The following is a 23,998-nucleotide window of genomic DNA, read 5'->3' as shown; positions in this document are numbered from 1 at the left end:
CAGCACAGGCCTGAAAGAGCTCCAAATGTCTACTTGCACACACTACAAAAGGAGTGTTTCAAAACTGCTCTATCAAAAGGAAGGTTCAACTCTGTGAATTGAATGCACACATCATAAAGAAGTTTCTGACGATGCTTCTGTTTTGTTTTTATGTGAAGATATTTCCTTTACCCTGCAGAGGCTTCAAAGCGATCCAAGTATTCACTTGCAGATTTTGCAAAAAGAGTGTTTCAAAACTGCTCTAAAAAAAGGAAGGTTCAACTCTCTGAGTTGAATACACACATCACAAGGTGGTTTCGGAGATTGCTTCTGTATAGTTTTTATGAGAAGACATTTACTTTTCCAGTATAGGCTTCAAAGCGCTCCAAGTATCCACTTGCAGATGATACAAAACGAGTGTTTCAAAACTGCACTATCAGAAGGAAGGTTCAACTCTGTGAGTTGAATGCACACATCACGAGGAAGTTTCCGAGAATGCTTCTCTATCGTTTTTATGTGAAGATATTTCCTTTACCATCATAGGCCTCAAATCATTCCAACTATTCACTTGCAGATCCTACAAAAAGAGTATTTCAAAACTCCTCTATCAAAAGGAAGGTTCAACTCTGTGAGTTCAATACACACATCACAAAGAGGTTTCTGAGAATGCTTCTTTCTACTTTTTGATTGAAGTTATTTCTTTTTTCAGCGTAGGCCTTAAAGCGCTCCAAATATCCACTTGCAGACTGTACAAAAAGACTGTTTCAGAACTGCTCCGCCAAAAGTAAGTTTAAAGTCTGTGTGTTGAACGTACACATTGCCAAGTAGTTTCTGAGAATGCTTCTGTCTTGTTTTTATGTGAAGATATTTCCTTTTCCAGCATAGGCCTCAAAGATATCCAAATGTCCACATGAAGATTCTTCAAAGAGAGGGTTTCAAAACTGCTCTATCAACAGAAAGGTTCAACTCTGTGAGTTGAAAGCACACATCAAAAAGAAGTTTCTGGGAATGCATCTGTCTAGTTTTTATGTGAAGATTTTTCCTTTTCCAGCATTGCGTCAAAGCGCTCTAAATCTCCAATGGAAGATTCAATAAAAAGAGGGTTTCAAAACCGCTCTGCCAAAAGGAAGGTTCAACTCTGTGACTTGAATTCACTCGTAACAAATATGTTTCTGAGAATGCCTCTGTCTAGTTTTCATCTAAAAATATTTCCATTTCCCTCATAGGACTCAAAGCGCTCCAAATATCTAGTTGCATATACTACAAAAAGATTCTTTCAAAACCGCTCTATTCAAGGGAAGGTTCAACTCTGTGAGTTGAATGTAAACATCACAAAGAAGTTTGATAGAGTGCTTCCGCCTTGTTTTTACGTGAAAATATTTCCTTTTCCAGCATAGGCCTCAAAGCGCTCCAAATATCCACTTGCGGATTCTACAAAAAGAGTGTTTCAGAATTGCTCTATCAAAAGGAAGGTTCAACTCTGTGAGTGGAATGCACACATCACAAAGAAGTTTCTGAGAGTGCTTCTGTCTAGTTTTCGTGTGAAGATCTTTTCTATTCCAGCACAGGCCTGAAAGAGCTCCAAATGTCTACTTGCACATTCTACAAAAAGAGTGTTTCAAAACTGCTCTATCAAAAGTAAGGTTAAACTCGCTGAGTTGAATGCACACATCACAAAAAAGTTTGTGAGAATGCTTCCTTCTAGTTTTTATGTGAAGTTGTTTCCTTTTCCAGCTTAGGCTTCAAAGTGCTCCAAATATCCACTTGCAGATTCTACAAAAAGAGTGTTCCCAAACTGCTCTCACAAAAGGACGGTTCAACTCTCCGAGTTGAATGCACAAATCACAAGGAAGTTGCTGAGAATGCTTCTGTATAGTTTTTATGTGAAGATATTTCCTTTTCCAGCATAGGCTTCAAAGCGCTCCATATATCCACTTGCAGATTCTACAAAAAGAGTGTTTCAAAACTACTCTATCAAAAGAAATGTTTACATCTGTGAGTTGAAAGCACACATCACAAAGAAGTTTCTGAGAATGCTTCTGTGTAGTTTTTATGTGAAGATATTTCCTTTTCCAGCATATCGTCAAAGCACTAAAAATGTCCACTTGAAGATTCTACAAAAAGAGTGTTTCAAAACTGCCCTATCAAAACGAAGGTTCAACTCTGTGAGTTGAATGGACTCATAACAAATACGTTTCTGAGAATGCTTCTGTCTAGTTTTTATGTGAAGTTATTTCCTTTTCCAGCATAGGCCTCAAAGCCCTCCAAATGTCCACTTGAATATTCTACAAAAATATTGTTTCAAAACCGCTCTAAGAAAAGGAAGATCCAACTCTGTGAGTTGAATGCACACATCACAAAGAAGTTTCTGAGCATGCTTCTGTCTAATTTTTATGTGAAGTTATTTCCTTTTCCAGCAAAGGCCTCAAAGCACTCCAAATGTACACTTGAATGCACTCATCACAAAGAAGTTTCTGAGAATGCTTCTCTCTACTTTTTATGTGAAGTTATTAGCTTTTCCAGCATAAGCCTCAAAGCCTTCCAAATATCCACTTGTAGCTTCCACAAAAAGACAGTTTCAAAACTGCTCTACCAAAAGGAAGTTTCAACTCCGCGAGTTGAATGCAGACATCACAACGATGTTTCTGAGAATACTTCTGTCCCGTTCTTATTTGAAGTTATATGATTTTCCAGCAGAGGTCTCAATCACTCCAAATATTCACTTGCAGATTTTACAAAAACAGTGTTTCAAAACTGCTCTAGCAAAAGGGATGTTCAACTTTGTGAGTTTAGCGCACACATCACAGAGAAGTTTTTGAGAATGCCTCTTTCTAGTTTTTATGTGAATATATTTCCTTTTCCAGCAGAGTCCTCAAAGCGCTCCCAAAATTCACTTGCAGATTCCACAAAAAGTGTGTTCCAAACCTGCTATATCAAAAGGGAGGTTCAACTCTGTGATTTGGAAGCACACATCACAAAGAAGTTTCTGATAATGTTTCTGTCTAGGTTTTATGTGAAGACATTTCCTTATATAGCATTGTCCTCAAAGCACTCCAAATATCCACCTGCAGATTCTACAAAAAGAGTGTTTCAAAACCGCTCTGTCAAAAGGCAGGTTCAACACTGTGAGTTTAATGCACACATCACAAAAAAGTTTCTGAGAATGCTTCTGTCTCATTTTTATGCGAAGATATTTTCTTTTCTAGCATAGGCCTCAAAGCGCTCCAAATATCCACATGCAGATTCTACAATAAGAGTGTTTCAAAACTGTTCTATCAAAAGGAAGGTTCAACTCCGTGTTTTGAATGCATGCATCACAAAGACGTTTCTGAGAATACTTCTGTCTAGTTTTTGTGTGAAGATATTTCCTTTTCCAGCACAGGCCTGAAAGAGCTCCAAATGTCTACTTGCACACACTACAAAAGGAGTGTTTCAAAACTGCTCTATCAAAAGGAAGGTTCAACTCTGTGAATTGAATGCACACATCATAAAGAAGTTTCTGACGATGCTTCTGTTTTGTTTTTATGTGAAGATATTTCCTTTACCCTGCAGAGGCTTCAAAGCGATCCAAGTATTCACTTGCAGATTTTGCAAAAAGAGTGTTTCAAAACTGCTCTAAAAAAAGGAAGGTTCAACTCTCTGAGTTGAATACACACATCACAAGGTGGTTTCGGAGATTGCTTCTGTATAGTTTTTATGAGAAGACATTTACTTTTCCAGTATAGGCTTCAAAGCGCTCCAAGTATCCACTTGCAGATGATACAAAACGAGTGTTTCAAAACTGCACTATCAGAAGGAAGGTTCAACTCTGTGAGTTGAATGCACACATCACGAGGAAGTTTCCGAGAATGCTTCTCTATCGTTTTTATGTGAAGATATTTCCTTTACCATCATAGGCCTCAAATCATTCCAACTATTCACTTGCAGATCCTACAAAAAGAGTATTTCAAAACTCCTCTATCAAAAGGAAGGTTCAACTCTGTGAGTTCAATACACACATCACAAAGAGGTTTCTGAGAATGCTTCTTTCTACTTTTTGATTGAAGTTATTTCTTTTTTCAGCGTAGGCCTTAAAGCGCTCCAAATATCCACTTGCAGACTGTACAAAAAGACTGTTTCAGAACTGCTCCGCCAAAAGTAAGTTTAAAGTCTGTGTGTTGAACGCACACATTGCAAAGTAGTTTCTGAGAATGCTTCTGTCTTGTTTTTATGTGAAGATATTTCCTTTTCCAGCATAGGCCTCAAAGATATCCAAATGTCCACATGAAGATTCTTCAAAGAGAGGGTTTCAAAACTGCTCTATCAAAAGAAAGGTTCAACTCTGTGAGTTGAAAGCACACATCAAAAAGAAGTTTCTGGGAATGCATCTGTCTAGTTTTTATGTGAAGATATTTCCTTTTCCAGCATTGCGTCAAAGCGCTCTAAATCTCCAATGGAAGATTCAATAAAAAGAGGGTTTCAAAACCGCTCTGCCAAAAGGAAGGTTCAACTCTGTGACTTGAATTCACTCGGAACAAATATGTTTCTGAGAATGCCTCTGTCTAGTTTTCATCTAAAAATATTTCCATTTCCATCATAGGACTCAAAGCGCTCCAAATATCTAGTTGCATATACTACAAAAAGATTCTTTCAAAACCGCTCTATTCAAGGGAAGGTTCAACTCTGTGAGTTGAATGTAAACATCACAAAGAAGTTTGATAGAGTGCTTCCGCCTTGTTTTTACGTGAAAATATTTCCTTTTCCAGCATAGGCCTCAAAGCGCTCCAAATATCCACTTGCGGATTCTACAAAAAGAGTGTTTCAGAATTGCTCTGTCAAAAGGAAGGTTCAACTCTGTGAGTGGAATGCACACATCACAAAGAAGTTTCTGAGAATGCTTCTGTCTAGTTTTCGTGTGAAGATCTTTTCTATTCCAGCACAGGCCTGAAAGAGCTCCAAATGTCTACTTGCACATTCTACAAAAAGAGTGTTTCAAAACTGCTCTATCAAAAGTAAGGTTAAACTCGCTGAGTTGAATGCACACATCACAAAAAAGTTTGTGAGAATGCTTCCTTCTAGTTTTTATGTGAAGTTGTTTCCTTTTCCAGCTTAGGCTTCAAAGTGCTCCAAATATCCACTTGCAGATTCTACAAAAAGAGTGTTCCCAAACTGCTCTCACAAAAGGACGGTTCAACTCTCCGAGTTGAATGCACAAATCACAAGGAAGTTGCTGAGAATGCTTCTGTATAGTTTTTATGTGAAGATATTTCCTTTTCCAGCATAGGCTTCAAAGCGCTCCATATATCCACTTGCAGATTCTACAAAAAGAGTGTTTCAAAACTACTCTATCAAAAGAAATGTTTACATCTGTGAGTTGAAAGCACACATCACAAAGAAGTTTCTGAGAATGCTTCTGTGTAGTTTTTATGTGAAGATATTTCCTTTTCCAGCATATCGTCAAAGCACTAAAAATGTCCACTTGAAGATTCTACAAAAAGAGTGTTTCAAAACTGCCCTATCAAAACGAAGGTTCAACTCTGTGAGTTGAATGGACTCATAACAAATACGTTTCTGAGAATGCTTCTGTCTAGTTTTTATGTGAAGTTATTTCCTTTTCCAGCATAGGCCTCAAAGCCCTCCAAATGTCCACTTGAATATTCTACAAAAATATTGTTTCAAAACCGCTCTAAGAAAAGGAAGATCCAACTCTGTGAGTTGAATGCACACATCACAAAGAAGTTTCTGAGCATGCTTCTGTCTAATTTTTATGTGAAGTGATTTCCTTTTCCAGCAAAGGCCTCAAAGCACTCCAAATGTACACTTGAATGCACTCATCACAAAGAAGTTTCTGAGAATGCTTCTCTCTACTTTTTATGTGAAGTTATTAGCTTTTCCAGCATAAGCCTCAAAGCCTTCCAAATATCCACTTGTAGCTTCCACAAAAAGACAGTTTCAAAACTGCTCTACCAAAAGGAAGTTTCAACTCCGCGAGTTGAATGCAGACATCACAACGATGTTTCTGAGAATACTTCTGTCCCGTTCTTATTTGAAGTTATATGATTTTCCAGCAGAGGTCTCAATCACTCCAAATATTCACTTGCAGATTTTACAAAAACAGTGTTTCAAAACTGCTCTAGCAAAAGGGATGTTCAACTTTGTGAGTTTAGCGCACACATCACAGAGAAGTTTTTGAGAATGCCTCTTTCTAGTTTTTATGTGAATATATTTCCTTTTCCAGCAGAGTCCTCAAAGCGCTCCCAAAATTCACTTGCAGATTCCACAAAAAGTGTGTTCCAAACCTGCTATATCAAAAGGAAGGTTCAACTCTGTGATTTGGAAGCACACATCACAAAGAAGTTTCTGATAATGTTTCTGTCTAGGTTTTATGTGAAGACATTTCCTTATATAGCATTGTCCTCAAAGCACTCCAAATATCCACCTGCAGATCCTACAAAAAGAGTGTTTCAAAACCGCTCTGTCAAAAGGCAGGTTCAACACTGTGAGTTTAATGCACACATCACGAAAAGTTTCTGAGAATGCTCCTGTCTCATTTTTATGCGAAGATATTTTCTTTTCTAGCATAGGCCTCAAAGCGCTCCAAATATCCACATGCAGATTCTACAATAAGAGTGTTTCAAAACTGTTCTATCAAAAGGAAGGTTCAACTCCGTGTTTTGAATGCATGCATCACAAAGAAGTTTCTGAGAATACTTCTGTCTAGTTTTTGTGTGAAGATATTTCCTTTTCCAGCACAGGCCTGAAAGAGCTCCAAATGTCTACTTGCACACACTACAGAAGGAGTGTTTCAAAACTGCTCTATCAAAAGGAAGGTTCAACTCTGTGAATTGAATGCACACATCATAAAGAAGTTTCTGACGATGCTTCTGTTTTGTTTTTATGTGAAGATATTTCCTTTACCCTGCAGAGGCTTCAAAGCGATCCAAGTATTCACTTGCAGATTTTGCAAAAAGAGTGTTTCAAAACTGCTCTAAAAAAAGGAAGGTTCAACTCTCTGAGTTGAATACACACATCACAAGGTGGTTTCGGAGATTGCTTCTGTATAGTTTTTATGAGAAGACATTTACTTTTCCAGTATAGGCTTCAAAGCGCTCCAAGTATCCACTTGCAGATGATACAAAACGAGTGTTTCAAAACTGCACTATCAGAAGGAAGGTTCAACTCTGTGAGTTGAATGCACACATCACGAGGAAGTTTCCGAGAATGCTTCTCTATCGTTTTTATGTGAAGATATTTCCTTTACCATCATAGGCCTCAAATCATTCCAACTATTCACTTGCAGATCCTACAAAAAGAGTATTTCAAAACTCCTCTATCAAAAGGAAGGTTCAACTCTGTGAGTTCAATACACACATCACAAAGAGGTTTCTGAGAATGCTTCTTTCTACTTTTTGATTGAAGTTATTTCTTTTTTCAGCGTAGGCCTTAAAGCGCTCCAAATATCCACTTGCAGACTGTACAAAAAGACTGTTTCAGAACTGCTCCGCCAAAAGTAAGTTTAAAGTCTGTGTGTTGAACGCACACATTGCCAAGTAGTTTCTGAGAATGCTTCTGTCTTGTTTTTATGTGAAGATATTTCCTTTTCCAGCATAGGCCTCAAAGATATCCAAATGTCCACATGAAGATTCTTCAAAGAGAGGGTTTCAAAACTGCTCTATCAAAAGAAAGGTTCAACTCTGTGAGTTGAAAGCACACATCAAAAAGAAGTTTCTGGGAATGCATCTGTCTAGTTTTTATGTGAAGATATTTCCTTTTCCAGCATTGCGTCAAAGCGCTCTAAATCTCCAATGGAAGATTCAATAAAAAGAGGGTTTCAAAACCGCTCTGCCAAAAGGAAGGTTCAACTCTGTGACTTGAATTCACTCGGAACAAATATGTTTCTGAGAATGCCTCTGTCTAGTTTTCATCTAAAAATATTTCCATTTCCATCATAGGACTCAAAGCGCTCCAAATATCTAGTTGCATATACTACAAAAAGATTCTTTCAAAACCGCTCTATTCAAGGGAAGGTTCAACTCTGTGAGTTGAATGTAAACATCACAAAGAAGTTTGATAGAGTGCTTCCGCCTTGTTTTTACGTGAAAATATTTCCTTTTCCAGCATAGGCCTCAAAGCGCTCCAAATATCCACTTGCGGATTCTACAAAAAGAGTGTTTCAGAATTGCTCTATCAAAAGGAAGGTTCAACTCTGTGAGTGGAATGCACACATCACAAAGAAGTTTCTGAGAATGCTTCTGTCTAGTTTTCGTGTGAAGATCTTTTCTATTCCAGCACAGGCCTGAAAGAGCTCCAAATGTCTACTTGCACATTCTACAAAAAGAGTGTTTCAAAACTGCTCTATCAAAAGTAAGGTTAAACTCGCTGAGTTGAATGCACACATCACAAAAAAGTTTGTGAGAATGCTTCCTTCTAGTTTTTATGTGAAGTTGTTTCCTTTTCCAGCTTAGGCTTCAAAGTGCTCCAAATATCCACTTGCAGATTCTACAAAAAGAGTGTTCCCAAACTGCTCTCACAAAAGGACGGTTCAACTCTCCGAGTTGAATGCACAAATCACAAGGAAGTTGCTGAGAATGCTTCTGTATAGTTTTTATGTGAAGATATTTCCTTTTCCAGCATAGGCTTCAAAGCGCTCCATATATCCACTTGCAGATTCTACAAAAAGAGTGTTTCAAAACTACTCTATCAAAAGAAATGTTTACATCTGTGAGTTGAAAGCACACATCACAAAGAAGTTTCTGAGAATGCTTCTGTGTAGTTTTTATGTGAAGATATTTCCTTTTCCAGCATATCGTCAAAGCACTAAAAATGTCCACTTGAAGATTCTACAAAAAGAGTGTTTCAAAACTGCCCTATCAAAACGAAGGTTCAACTCTGTGAGTTGAATGGACTCATAACAAATACGTTTCTGAGAATGCTTCTGTCTAGTTTTTATGTGAAGTTATTTCCTTTTCCAGCATAGGCCTCAAAGCCCTCCAAATGTCCACTTGAATATTCTACAAAAATATTGTTTCAAAACCGCTCTAAGAAAAGGAAGATCCAACTCTGTGAGTTGAATGCACACATCACAAAGAAGTTTCTGAGCATGCTTCTGTCTAATTTTTATGTGAAGTTATTTCCTTTTCCAGCAAAGGCCTCAAAGCACTCCAAATGTACACTTGAATGCACTCATCACAAAGAAGTTTCTGAGAATGCTTCTCTCTACTTTTTATGTGAAGTTATTAGCTTTTCCAGCATAAGCCTCAAAGCCTTCCAAATATCCACTTGTAGCTTCCACAAAAAGACAGTTTCAAAACTGCTCTACCAAAAGGAAGTTTCAACTCCGCGAGTTGAATGCCGACATCACAACGATGTTTCTGAGAATACTTCTGTCCCGTTCTTATTTGAAGTTATATGATTTTCCAGCAGAGGTCTCAATCACTCCAAATATTCACTTGCAGATTTTACAAAAACAGTGTTTCAAAACTGCTCTAGCAAAAGGGATGTTCAACTTTGTGAGTTTAGCGCACACATCACAGAGAAGTTTTTGAGAATGCCTCTTTCTAGTTTTTATGTGAATATATTTCCTTTTCCAGCAGAGTCCTCAAAGCGCTCCCAAAATTCACTTGCAGATTCCACAAAAAGTGTGTTCCAAACCTGCTATATCAAAAGGAAGGTTCAACTCTGTGATTTGGAAGCACACATCACAAAGAAGTTTCTGATAATGTTTCTGTCTAGGTTTTATGTGAAGACATTTCCTTATATAGCATTGTCCTCAAAGCACTCCAAATATCCACCTGCAGATTCTACAAAAAGAGTGTTTCAAAACCGCTCTGTCAAAAGGCAGGTTCAACACTGTGAGTTTAATGCACACATCACAAAAAAGTTTCTGAGAATGCTTCTGTCTCATTTTTATGCGAAGATATTTTCTTTTCTAGCATAGGCCTCAAAGCGCTCCAAATATCCACATGCAGATTCTACAATAAGAGTGTTTCAAAACTGTTCTATCAAAAGGAAGGTTCAACTCCGTGTTTTGAATGCATGCATCACAAAGACGTTTCTGAGAATACTTCTGTCTAGTTTTTGTGTGAAGATATTTCCTTTTCCAGCACAGGCCTGAAAGAGCTCCAAATGTCTACTTGCACACACTACAAAAGGAGTGTTTCAAAACTGCTCTATCAAAAGGAAGGTTCAACTCTGTGAATTGAATGTACACATCATAAAGAAGTTTCTGACGATGCTTCTGTTTTGTTTTTATGTGAAGATATTTCCTTTACCCTGCAGAGGCTTCAAAGCGATCCAAGTATTCACTTGCAGATTTTGCAAAAAGAGTGTTTCAAAACTGCTCTAAAAAAAGGAAGGTTCAACTCTCTGAGTTGAATACACACATCACAAGGTGGTTTCGGAGATTGCTTCTGTATAGTTTTTATGAGAAGACATTTACTTTTCCAGTATAGGCTTCAAAGCGCTCCAAGTATCCACTTGCAGATGATACAAAACGAGTGTTTCAAAACTGCACTATCAGAAGGAAGGTTCAACTCTGTGAGTTGAATGCACACATCACGAGGAAGTTTCCGAGAATGCTTCTCTATCGTTTTTATGTGAAGATATTTCCTTTACCATCATAGGCCTCAAATCATTCCAACTATTCACTTGCAGATCCTCCAAAAAGAGTATTTCAAAACTCCTCTATCAAAAGGAAGGTTCAACTCTGTGAGTTCAATACACACATCACAAAGAGGTTTCTGAGAATGCTTCTTTCTACTTTTTGATTGAAGTTATTTCTTTTTTCAGCGTAGGCCTTAAAGCGCTCCAAATATCCACTTGCAGACTGTACAAAAAGACTGTTTCAGAACTGCTCCGCCAAAAGTAAGTTTAAAGTCTGTGTGTTGAACGCACACATTGCCAAGTAGTTTCTGAGAATGCTTCTGTCTTGTTTTTATGTGAAGATATTTCCTTTTCCAGCATAGGCCTCAAAGATATCCAAATGTCCACATGAAGATTCTTCAAAGAGAGGGTTTCAAAACTGCTCTATCAAAAGAAAGGTTCAACTCTGTGAGTTGAAAGCACACATCAAAAAGAAGTTTCTGGGAATGCATCTGTCTAGTTTTTATGTGAAGATATTTCCTTTTCCAGCATTGCGTCAAAGCGCTCTAAATCTCCAATGGAAGATTCAATAAAAAGAGGGTTTCAAAACCGCTCTGCCAAAAGGAAGGTTCAACTCTGTGACTTGAATTCACTCGGAACAAATATGTTTCTGAGAATGCCTCTGTCTAGTTTTCATCTAAAAATATTTCCATTTCCATCATAGGACTCAAAGCGCTCCAAATATCTAGTTGCATATACTACAAAAAGATTCTTTCAAAACCGCTCTATTCAAGGGAAGGTTCAACTCTGTGAGTTGAATGTAAACATCACAAAGAAGTTTGATAGAGTGCTTCGGTCTTGTTTTTACGTGAAAATATTTCCTTTTCCAGCATAGGCCTCAAAGCGCTCCAAATATCCACTTGCGGATTCTACAAAAAGAGTGTTTCAGAATTGCTCTATCAAAAGGAAGGTTCAACTCTGTGAGTGGAATGCACACATCACAAAGAAGTTTCTGAGAATGCTTCTGTCTAGTTTTCGTGTGAAGATCTTTTCTATTCCAGCACAGGCCTGAAAGAGCTCCAAATGTCTACTTGCACATTCTACAAAAAGAGTGTTTCAAAACTGCTCTATCAAAAGTAAGGTTAAACTCGCTGACTTGAATGCACACATCACAAAAAAGTTTGTGAGAATGCTTCCTTCTAGTTTTTATGTGAAGTTGTTTCCTTTTCCAGCTTAGGCTTCAAAGTGCTCCAAATATCCACTTGCAGATTCTACAAAAAGAGTGTTCCCAAACTGCTCTCACAAAAGGACGGTTCAACTCTCCGAGTTGAATGCACAAATCACAAGGAAGTTGCTGAGAATGCTTCTGTATAGTTTTTATGTGAAGATATTTCCTTTTCCAGCATAGGCTTCAAAGCGCTCCATATATCCACTTGCAGATTCTACAAAAAGAGTGTTTCAAAACTACTCGATCAAAAGAAATGTTTACATCTGTGAGTTGAAAGCACACATCACAAAGAAGTTTCTGAGAATGCTTCTGTGTAGTTTTTATGTGAAGATATTTCCTTTTCCAGCATATCGTCAAAGCACTAAAAATGTCCACTTGAAGATTCTACAAAAAGAGTGTTTCAAAACTGCCCTATCAAAACGAAGGTTCAACTCTGTGAGTTGAATGGACTCATAACAAATACGTTTCTGAGAATGCTTCTGTCTAGTTTTTATGTGAAGTTATTTCCTTTTCCAGCATAGGCCTCAAAGCCCTCCAAATGTCCACTTGAATATTCTACAAAAATATTGTTTCAAAACCGCTCTAAGAAAAGGAAGATCCAACTCTGTGAGTTGAATGCACACATCACAAAGAAGTTTCTGAGCATGCTTCTGTCTAATTTTTATGTGAAGTTATTTCCTTTTCCAGCAAAGGCCTCAAAGCACTCCAAATGTACACTTGAATGCACTCATCACAAAAAAGTTTCTGAGAATGCTTCTCTCTACTTTATATGTGAAGTTATTAGCTTTTCCAGCATAAGCCTCAAAGCCTTCCAAATATCCACTTGTAGCTTCCACAAAAAGACAGTTTCAAAACTGCTCTACCAAAAGGAAGTTTCAACTCCGCGAGTTGAATGCCGACATCACAAAGATGTTTCTGAGAATACTTCTGTCCCGTTCTTCTTTGAAGTTATATGATTTTCCAGCAGAGGTCTCAATCACTCCAAATATTCACTTGCAGATTTTACAAAAACAGTGTTTCAAAACTGCTCTAGCAAAAGGGATGTTCAACTTTGTGAGTTTAGCGCACACATCACAGAGAAGTTTTTGAGAATGCCTCTTTGTAGTTTTTATGTGAATATATTTCCTTTTCCAGCAGAGTCCTCAAAGCGCTCCCAAAATTCACTTGCAGATTCCACAAAAAGTGTGTTCCAAACCTGCTATATCAAAAGGAAGGTTCAACTCTGTGATTTGGAAGCACACATCACAAAGAAGTTTCTGATAATGTTTCTGTCTAGGTTTTATGTGAAGACATTTCCTTATATAGCATTGTCCTCAAAGCACTCCAAATATCCACCTGCAGATTCTACAAAAAGAGTGTTTCAAAACCGCTCTGTCAAAAGGCAGGTTCAACACTGTGAGTTTAATGCACACATCACAAAAAAGTTTCTGAGAATGCTTCTGTCTCATTTTTATGCGAAGATATTTTCTTTTCTAGCATAGGCCTCAAAGCGCTCCAAATATCCACATGCAGATTCTACAATAAGAGTGTTTCAAAACTGTTCTATCAAAAGGAAGGTTCAACTCCGTGTTTTGAATGCATGCATCACAAAGACGTTTCTGAGAATACTTCTGTCTAGTTTTTGTGTGAAGATATTTCCTTTTCCAGCACAGGCCTGAAAGAGCTCCAAATGTCTACTTGCACACACTACAAAAGGAGTGTTTCAAAACTGCTCTATCAAAAGGAAGGTTCAACTCTGTGAATTGAATGCACACATCATAAAGAAGTTTCTGACGATGCTTCTGTTTTGTTTTTATGTGAAGATATTTCCTTTACCCTGCAGAGGCTTCAAAGCGATCCAAGTATTCACTTGCAGATTTTGCAAAAAGAGTGTTTCAAAACTGCTCTAAAAAAAGGAAGGTTCAACTCTCTGAGTTGAATACACACATCACAAGGTGGTTTCGGAGATTGCTTCTGTATAGTTTTTATGAGAAGACATTTACTTTTCCAGTATAGGCTTCAAAGCGCTCCAAGTATCCACTTGCAGATGATACAAAACGAGTGTTTCAAAACTGCACTATCAGAAGGAAGGTTCAACTCTGTGAGTTGAATGCACACATCACGAGGAAGTTTCCGAGAATGCTTCTCTATCGTTTTTATGTGAAGATATTTCCTTTACCATCATAGGCCTCAAATCATTCCAACTATTCACTTGCAGATCCTCCAAAAAGAGTATTTCAAAACTCCTCTATCAAAAGGAAGGTTCAACTCTGTGAGTTCAATACACACATCACAAAGAGGTTTCTGAGAATGCTTCTTTCTACTTTTTGATTGAAGTTATTTCTTTTTTCAGCGTAGGCCTTAAAGCGCTCCAAATATCCACTTGCAGACTGTACAAAAAGACTGTTTCAGAACTGCTCCGCCAAAAGTAAGTTTAAAGTCTGTGTGTTGAACGCACACATTGCCAAGTAGTTTCTGAGAATGCTTCTGTCTTGTTTTTATGTGAAGATATTTCCTTTTCCAGCATAGGCCTCAAAGATATCCAAATGTCCACATGAAGATTCTTCAAAGAGAGGGTTTCAAAACTGCTCTATCAAAAGAAAGGTTCAACTCTGTGAGTTGAAAGCACACATCAAAAAGAAGTTTCTGGGAATGCATCTGTCTAGTTTTTATGTGAAGATATTTCCTTTTCCAGCATTGCGTCAAAGCGCTCTAAATCTCCAATGGAAGATTCAATAAAAAGAGGGTTTCAAAACCGCTCTGCCAAAAGGAAGGTTCAACTCTGTGACTTGAATTCACTCGGAACAAATATGTTTCTGAGAATGCCTCTGTCTAGTTTTCATCTAAAAATATTTCCATTTCCATCATAGGACTCAAAGCGCTCCAAATATCTAGTTGCATATACTACAAAAAGATTCTTTCAAAACCGCTCTATTCAAGGGAAGGTTCAACTCTGTGAGTTGAATGTAAACATCACAAAGAAGTTTGATAGAGTGCTTCGGTCTTGTTTTTACGTGAAAATATTTCCTTTTCCAGCATAGGCCTCAAAGCGCTCCAAATATCCACTTGCGGATTCTACAAAAAGAGTGTTTCAGAATTGCTCTATCAAAAGGAAGGTTCAACTCTGTGAGTGGAATGCACACATCACAAAGAAGTTTCTGAGAATGCTTCTGTCTAGTTTTCGTGTGAAGATCTTTTCTATTCCAGCACAGGCCTGAAAGAGCTCCAAATGTCTACTTGCACATTCTACAAAAAGAGTGTTTCAAAACTGCTCTATCAAAAGTAAGGTTAAACTCGCTGAGTTGAATGCACACATCACAAAAAAGTTTGTGAGAATGCTTCCTTCTAGTTTTTATGTGAAGTTGTTTCCTTTTCCAGCTTAGGCTTCAAAGTGCTCCAAATATCCACTTGCAGATTCTACAAAAAGAGTGTTCCCAAACTGCTCTCACAAAAGGACGGTTCAACTCTCCGAGTTGAATGCACAAATCACAAGGAAGTTGCTGAGAATGCTTCTGTATAGTTTTTATGTGAAGATATTTCCTTTTCCAGCATAGGCTTCAAAGCGCTCCATATATCCACTTGCAGATTCTACAAAAAGAGTGTTTCAAAACTACTCTATCAAAAGAAATGTTTACATCTGTGAGTTGAAAGCACACATCACAAAGAAGTTTCTGAGAATGCTTCTGTGTAGTTTTTATGTGAAGATATTTCCTTTTCCAGCATATCGTCAAAGCACTAAAAATGTCCACTTGAAGATTCTACAAAAAGAGTGTTTCAAAACTGCCCTATCAAAACGAAGGTTCAACTCTGTGAGTTGAATGGACTCATAACAAATACGTTTCTGAGAATGCTTCTGTCTAGTTTTTATGTGAAGTTATTTCCTTTTCCAGCATAGGCCTCAAAGCCCTCCAAATGTCCACTTGAATATTCTACAAAAATATTGTTTCAAAACCGCTCTAAGAAAAGGAAGATCCAACTCTGTGAGTTGAATGCACACATCACAAAGAAGTTTCTGAGCATGCTTCTGTCTAATTTTTATGTGAAGTTATTTCCTTTTCCAGCAAAGGCCTCAAAGCACTCCAAATGTACACTTGTATGCACTCATCACAAAGAAGTTTCTGAGAATGCTTCTCTCTACTTTATATGTGAAGTTATTAGCTTTTCCAGCATAAGCCTCAAAGCCTTCCAAATATCCACTTGTAGCTTCCACAAAAAGACAGTTTCAAAACTGCTCTACCAAAAGGAAGTTTCAACTCCGCGAGTTGAATGCCGACATCACAAAGATGTTTCTGAGAATACTTCTGTCCCGTTCTTCTTTGAAGTTATATGATTTTCCAGCAGAGGTCTCAATCACTCCAAATATTCACTTGCAGATTTTACAAAAACAGTGTTTCAAAACTGCTCTAGCAAAAGGGATGTTCAACTTTGTGAGTTTAGCGCACACATCACAGAGAAGTTTTTGAGAATGCCTCTTTCTAGTTTTTATGTGAATATATTTCCTTTTCCAGCAGAGTCCTCAAAGCGCTCCCAAAATTCACTTGCAGATTCCACAAAAAGTGTGTTCCAAACCTGCTATATCAAAAGGAAGGTTCAACTCTGTGATTTGGAAGCACACATCACAAAGAAGTTTCTGATAATGTTTCTGTCTAGGTTTTATGTGAAGACATTTCCTTATATAGCATTGTCCTCAAAGCACTCCAAATATCCACCTGCAGATTCTACAAAAAGAGTGTTTCAAAACCGCTCTGTCAAAAGGCAGGTTCAACACTGTGAGTTTAATGCACACATCACAAAAAAGTTTCTGAGAATGCTTCTGTCTCATTTTTATGCGAAGATATTTTCTTTTCTAGCATAGGCCTCAAAGCGCTCCAAATATCCACATGCAGATTCTACAATAAGAGTGTTTCAAAACTGTTCTATCAAAAGGAAGGTTCAACTCCGTGTTTTGAATGCATGCATCACAAAGACGTTTCTGAGAATACTTCTGTCTAGTTTTTGTGTGAAGATATTTCCTTTTCCAGCACAGGCCTGAAAGAGCTCCAAATGTCTACTTGCACACACTACAAAAGGAGTGTTTCAAAACTGCTCTATCAAAAGGAAGGTTCAACTCTGTGAATTGAATGCACACATCATAAAGAAGTTTCTGACGATGCTTCTGTTTTGTTTTTATGTGAAGATATTTCCTTTACCCTGCAGAGGCTTCAAAGCGATCCAAGTATTCACTTGCAGATTTTGCAAAAAGAGTGTTTCAAAACTGCTCTAAAAAAAGGAAGGTTCAACTCTCTGAGTTGAATACACACATCACAAGGTGGTTTCGGAGATTGCTTCTGTATAGTTTTTATGAGAAGACATTTACTTTTCCAGTATAGGCTTCAAAGCGCTCCAAGTATCCACTTGCAGATGATACAAAACGAGTGTTTCAAAACTGCACTATCAGAAGGAAGGTTCAACTCTGTGAGTTGAATGCACACATCACGAGGAAGTTTCCGAGAATGCTTCTCTATCGTTTTTATGTGAAGATATTTCCTTTACCATCATAGGCCTCAAATCATTCCAACTATTCACTTGCAGATCCTCCAAAAAGAGTATTTCAAAACTCCTCTATCAAAAGGAAGGTTCAACTCTGTGAGTTCAATACACACATCACAAAGAGGTTTCTGAGAATGCTTCTTTCTACTTTTTGATTGAAGTTATTTCTTTTTTCAGCGTAGGCCTTAAAGCGCTCCAAATATCCACTTGCAGACTGTACAAAAAGACTGTTTCAGAACTGCTCCGCCAAAAGTAAGTTTAAAGTCTGTGTGTTGAACGCACACATTGCCAAGTAGTTTCTGAGAATGCTTCTGTCTTGTTTTTATGTGAAGATATTTCCTTTTCCAGCATAGGCCTCAAAGATATCCAAATGTCCACATGAAGATTCTTCAAAGAGAGGGTTTCAAAACTGCTCTATCAAAAGAAAGGTTCAACTCTGTGAGTTGAAAGCACACATCAAAAAGAAGTTTCTGGGAATGCATCTGTCTAGTTTTTATGTGAAGATATTTCCTTTTCCAGCATTGCGTCAAAGCGCTCTAAATCTCCAATGGAAGATTCAATAAAAAGAGGGTTTCAAAACCGCTCTGCCAAAAGGAAGGTTCAACTCTGTGACTTGAATTCACTCGGAACAAATATGTTTCTGAGAATGCCTCTGTCTAGTTTTCATCTAAAAATATTTCCATTTCCATCATAGGACTCAAAGCGCTCCAAATATCTAGTTGCATGTACTACAAAAAGATTCTTTCAAAACCGCTCTATTCAAGGGAAGGTTCAACTCTGTGAGTTGAATGTAAACATCACAAAGAAGTTTGATAGAGTGCTTCGGTCTTGTTTTTACGTGAAAATATTTCCTTTTCCAGCATAGGCCTCAAAGCGCTCCAAATATCCACTTGCGGATTCTACAAAAAGAGTGTTTCAGAATTGCTCTATCAAAAGGAAGGTTCAACTCTGTGAGTGGAATGCACACATCACAAAGAAGTTTCTGAGAATGCTTCTGTCTAGTTTTCGTGTGAAGATCTTTTCTATTCCAGCACAGGCCTGAAAGAGCTCCAAATGTCTACTTGCACATTCTACAAAAAGAGTGTTTCAAAACTGCTCTATCAAAAGTAAGGTTAAACTCGCTGAGTTGAATGCACACATCACAAAAAAGTTTGTGAGAATGCTTCCTTCTAGTTTTTATGTGAAGTTGTTTCCTTTTCCAGCTTAGGCTTCAAAGTGCTCCAAATATCCACTTGCAGATTCTACAAAAAGAGTGTTCCCAAACTGCTCTCACAAAAGGACGGTTCAACTCTCCGAGTTGAATGCACAAATCACAAGGAAGTTGCTGAGAATGCTTCTGTATAGTTTTTATGTGAAGATATTTCCTTTTCCAGCATAGGCTTCAAAGCGCTCCATATATCCACTTGCAGATTCTACAAAAAGAGTGTTTCAAAACTACTCGATCAAAAGAAATGTTTACATCTGTGAGTTGAAAGCACACATCACAAAGAAGTTTCTGAGAATGCTTCTGTGTAGTTTTTATGTGAAGATATTTCCTTTTCCAGCATATCGTCAAAGCACTAAAAATGTCCACTTGAAGATTCTACAAAAAGAGTGTTTCAAAACTGCCCTATCAAAACGAAGGTTCAACTCTGTGAGTTGAATGGACTCATAACAAATACGTTTCTGAGAATGCTTCTGTCTAGTTTTTATGTGAAGTTATTTCCTTTTCCAGCATAGGCCTCAAAGCCCTCCAAATGTCCACTTGAATATTCTACAAAAATATTGTTTCAAAACCGCTCTAAGAAAAGGAAGATCCAACTCTGTGAGTTGAATGCACACATCACAAAGAAGTTTCTGAGCATGCTTCTGTCTAATTTTTATGTGAAGTTATTTCCTTTTCCAGCAAAGGCCTCAAAGCACTCCAAATGTACACTTGAATGCACTCATCACAAAGAAGTTTCTGAGAATGCTTCTCTCTACTTTTTATGTGAAGTTATTAGCTTTTCCAGCATAAGCCTCAAAGCCTTCCAAATATCCACTTGTAGCTTCCACAAAAAGACAGTTTCAAAACTGCTCTACCAAAAGGAAGTTTCAACTCCGCGAGTTGAATGCCGACATCACAAAGATGTTTCTGAGAATACTTCTGTCCCGTTCTTCTTTGAAGTTATATGATTTTCCAGCAGAGGTCTCAATCACTCCAAATATTCACTTGCAGATTTTACAAAAACAGTGTTTCAAAACTGCTCTAGCAAAAGGGATGTTCAACTTTGTGAGTTTAGCGCACACATCACAGAGAAGTTTTTGAGAATGCCTCTTTCTAGTTTTTATGTGAATATATTTCCTTTTCCAGCAGAGTCCTCAAAGCGCTCCCAAAATTCACTTGCAGATTCCACAAAAAGTGTGTTCCAAACCTGCTATATCAAAAGGAAGGTTCAACTCTGTGATTTGGAAGCACACATCACAAAGAAGTTTCTGATAATGTTTCTGTCTAGGTTTTATGTGAAGACATTTCCTTATATAGCATTGTCCTCAAAGCACTCCAAATATCCACCTGCAGATTCTACAAAAAGAGTGTTTCAAAACCGCTCTGTCAAAAGGCAGGTTCAACACTGTGAGTTTAATGCACACATCACAAAAAAGTTTCTGAGAATGCTTCTGTCTCATTTTTATGCGAAGATATTTTCTTTTCTAGCATAGGCCTCAAAGCGCTCCAAATATCCACATGCAGATTCTACAATAAGAGTGTTTCAAAACTGTTCTATCAAAAGGAAGGTTCAACTCCGTGTTTTGAATGCATGCATCACAAAGACGTTTCTGAGAATACTTCTGTCTAGTTTTTGTGTGAAGATATTTCCTTTTCCAGCACAGGCCTGAAAGAGCTCCAAATGTCTACTTGCACACACTACAAAAGGAGTGTTTCAAAACTGCTCTATCAAAAGGAAGGTTCAACTCTGTGAATTGAATGCACACATCATAAAGAAGTTTCTGACGATGCTTCTGTTTTGTTTTTATGTGAAGATATTTCCTTTACCCTGCAGAGGCTTCAAAGCGATCCAAGTATTCACTTGCAGATTTTGCAAAAAGAGTGTTTCAAAACTGCTCTAAAAAAAGGAAGGTTCAACTCTCTGAGTTGAATACACACATCACAAGGTGGTTTCGGAGATTGCTTCTGTATAGTTTTTATGAGAAGACATTTACTTTTCCAGTATAGGCTTCAAAGCGCTCCAAGTATCCACTTGCAGATGATACAAAACGAGTGTTTCAAAACTGCACTATCAGAAGGAAGGTTCAACTCTGTGAGTTGAATGCACACATCACGAGGAAGTTTCCGAGAATGCTTCTCTATCGTTTTTATGTGAAGATATTTCCTTTACCATCATAGGCCTCAAATCATTCCAACTATTCACTTGCAGATCCTCCAAAAAGAGTATTTCAAAACTCCTCTATCAAAAGGAAGGTTCAACTCTGTGAGTTCAATACACACATCACAAAGAGGTTTCTGAGAATGCTTCTTTCTACTTTTTGATTGAAGTTATTTCTTTTTTCAGCGTAGGCCTTAAAGCGCTCCAAATATCCACTTGCAGACTGTACAAAAAGACTGTTTCAGAACTGCTCCGCCAAAAGTAAGTTTAAAGTCTGTGTGTTGAACGCACACATTGCCAAGTAGTTTCTGAGAATGCTTCTGTCTTGTTTTTATGTGAAGATATTTCCTTTTCCAGCATAGGCCTCAAAGATATCCAAATGTCCACATGAAGATTCTTCAAAGAGAGGGTTTCAAAACTGCTCTATCAAAAGAAAGGTTCAACTCTGTGAGTTGAAAGCACACATCAAAAAGAAGTTTCTGGGAATGCATCTGTCTAGTTTTTATGTGAAGATATTTCCTTTTCCAGCATTGCGTCAAAGCGCTCTAAATCTCCAATGGAAGATTCAATAAAAAGAGGGTTTCAAAACCGCTCTGCCAAAAGGAAGGTTCAACTCTGTGACTTGAATTCACTCGGAACAAATATGTTTCTGAGAATGCCTCTGTCTAGTTTTCATCTAAAAATATTTCCATTTCCATCATAGGACTCAAAGCGCTCCAAATATCTAGTTGCATGTACTACAAAAAGATTCTTTCAAAACCGCTCTATTCAAGGGAAGGTTCAACTCTGTGAGTTGAATGTAAACATCACAAAGAAGTTTGATAGAGTGCTTCGGTCTTGTTTTTACGTGAAAATATTTCCTTTTCCAGCATAGGCCTCAAAGCGCTCCAAATATCCACTTGCGGATTCTACAAAAAGAGTGTTTCAGAATTGCTCTATCAAAAGGAAGGTTCAACTCTGTGAGTGGAATGCACACATCACAAAGAAGTTTCTGAGAATGCTTCTGTCTAGTTTTCGTGTGAAGATCTTTTCTATTCCAGCACAGGCCTGAAAGAGCTCCAAATGTCTACTTGCACATTCTACAAAAAGAGTGTTTCAAAACTGCTCTATCAAAAGTAAGGTTAAACTCGCTGAGTTGAATGCACACATCACAAAAAAGTTTGTGAGAATGCTTCCTTCTAGTTTTTATGTGAAGTTGTTTCCTTTTCCAGCTTAGGCTTCAAAGTGCTCCAAATATCCACTTGCAGATTCTACAAAAAGAGTGTTCCCAAACTGCTCTCACAAAAGGACGGTTCAACTCTCCGAGTTGAATGCACAAATCACAAGGAAGTTGCTGAGAATGCTTCTGTATAGTTTTTATGTGAAGATATTTCCTTTTCCAGCATAGGCTTCAAAGCGCTCCATATATCCACTTGCAGATTCTACAAAAAGAGTGTTTCAAAACTACTCGATCAAAAGAAATGTTTACATCTGTGAGTTGAAAGCACACATCACAAAGAAGTTTCTGAGAATGCTTCTGTGTAGTTTTTATGTGAAGATATTTCCTTTTCCAGCATATCGTCAAAGCACTAAAAATGTCCACTTGAAGATTCTACAAAAAGAGTGTTTCAAAACTGCCCTATCAAAACGAAGGTTCAACTCTGTGAGTTGAATGGACTCATAACAAATACGTTTCTGAGAATGCTTCTGTCTAGTTTTTATGTGAAGTTATTTCCTTTTCCAGCATAGGCCTCAAAGCCCTCCAAATGTCCACTTGAATATTCTACAAAAATATTGTTTCAAAACCGCTCTAAGAAAAGGAAGATCCAACTCTGTGAGTTGAATGCACACATCACAAAGAAGTTTCTGAGCATGCTTCTGTCTAATTTTTATGTGAAGTTATTTCCTTTTCCAGCAAAGGCCTCAAAGCACTCCAAATGTACACTTGAATGCACTCATCACAAAGAAGTTTCTGAGAATGCTTCTCTCTACTTTTTATGTGAAGTTATTAGCTTTTCCAGCATAAGCCTCAAAGCCTTCCAAATATCCACTTGTAGCTTCCACAAAAAGACAGTTTCAAAACTGCTCTACCAAAAGGAAGTTTCAACTCCGCGAGTTGAATGCCGACATCACAAAGATGTTTCTGAGAATACTTCTGTCCCGTTCTTCTTTGAAGTTATATGATTTTCCAGCAGAGGTCTCAATCACTCCAAATATTCACTTGCAGATTTTACAAAAACAGTGTTTCAAAACTGCTCTAGCAAAAGGGATGTTCAACTTTGTGAGTTTAGCGCACACATCACAGAGAAGTTTTTGAGAATGCCTCTTTCTAGTTTTTATGTGAATATATTTCCTTTTCCAGCAGAGTCCTCAAAGCGCTCCCAAAATTCACTTGCAGATTCCACAAAAAGTGTGTTCCAAACCTGCTATATCAAAAGGAAGGTTCAACTCTGTGATTTGGAAGCACACATCACAAAGAAGTTTCTGATAATGTTTCTGTCTAGGTTTTATGTGAAGACATTTCCTTATATAGCATTGTCCTCAAAGCACTCCAAATATCCACCTGCAGATTCTACAAAAAGAGTGTTTCAAAACCGCTCTGTCAAAAGGCAGGTTCAACACTGTGAGTTTAATGCACACATCACAAAAAAGTTTCTGAGAATGCTTCTGTCTCATTTTTATGCGAAGATATTTTCTTTTCTAGCATAGGCCTCAAAGCGCTCCAAATATCCACATGCAGATTCTACAATAAGAGTGTTTCAAAACTGTTCTATCAAAAGGAAGGTTCAACTCCGTGTTTTGAATGCATGCATCACAAAGACGTTTCTGAGAATACTTCTGTCTAGTTTTTGTGTGAAGATATTTCCTTTTCCAGCACAGGCCTGAAAGAGCTCCAAATGTCTACTTGCACACACTACAAAAGGAGTGTTTCAAAACTGCTCTATCAAAAGGAAGGTTCAACTCTGTGAATTGAATGCACACATCATAAAGAAGTTTCTGACGATGCTTCTGTTTTGTTTTTATGTGAAGATATTTCCTTTACCCTGCAGAGGCTTCAAAGCGATCCAAGTATTCACTTGCAGATTTTGCAAAAAGAGTGTTTCAAAACTGCTCTAAAAAAAGGAAGGTTCAACTCTCTGAGTTGAATACACACATCACAAGGTGGTTTCGGAGATTGCTTCTGTATAGTTTTTATGAGAAGACATTTACTTTTCCAGTATAGGCTTCAAAGCGCTCCAAGTATCCACTTGCAGATGATACAAAACGAGTGTTTCAAAACTGCACTATCAGAAGGAAGGTTCAACTCTGTGAGTTGAATGCACACATCACGAGGAAGTTTCCGAGAATGCTTCTCTATCGTTTTTATGTGAAGATATTTCCTTTACCATCATAGGCCTCA

The sequence above is a fragment of the Pongo pygmaeus genome, chromosome 20 (assembly GCF_028885625.2).
Source record: "Pongo pygmaeus isolate AG05252 chromosome 20, NHGRI_mPonPyg2-v2.0_pri, whole genome shotgun sequence".
Taxonomy (NCBI): Eukaryota; Metazoa; Chordata; class Mammalia; order Primates; family Hominidae; genus Pongo; species Pongo pygmaeus.
The sequence above is the reverse complement of the archived record's forward strand: the minus strand, read 5'-3'. Positions refer to the sequence as shown.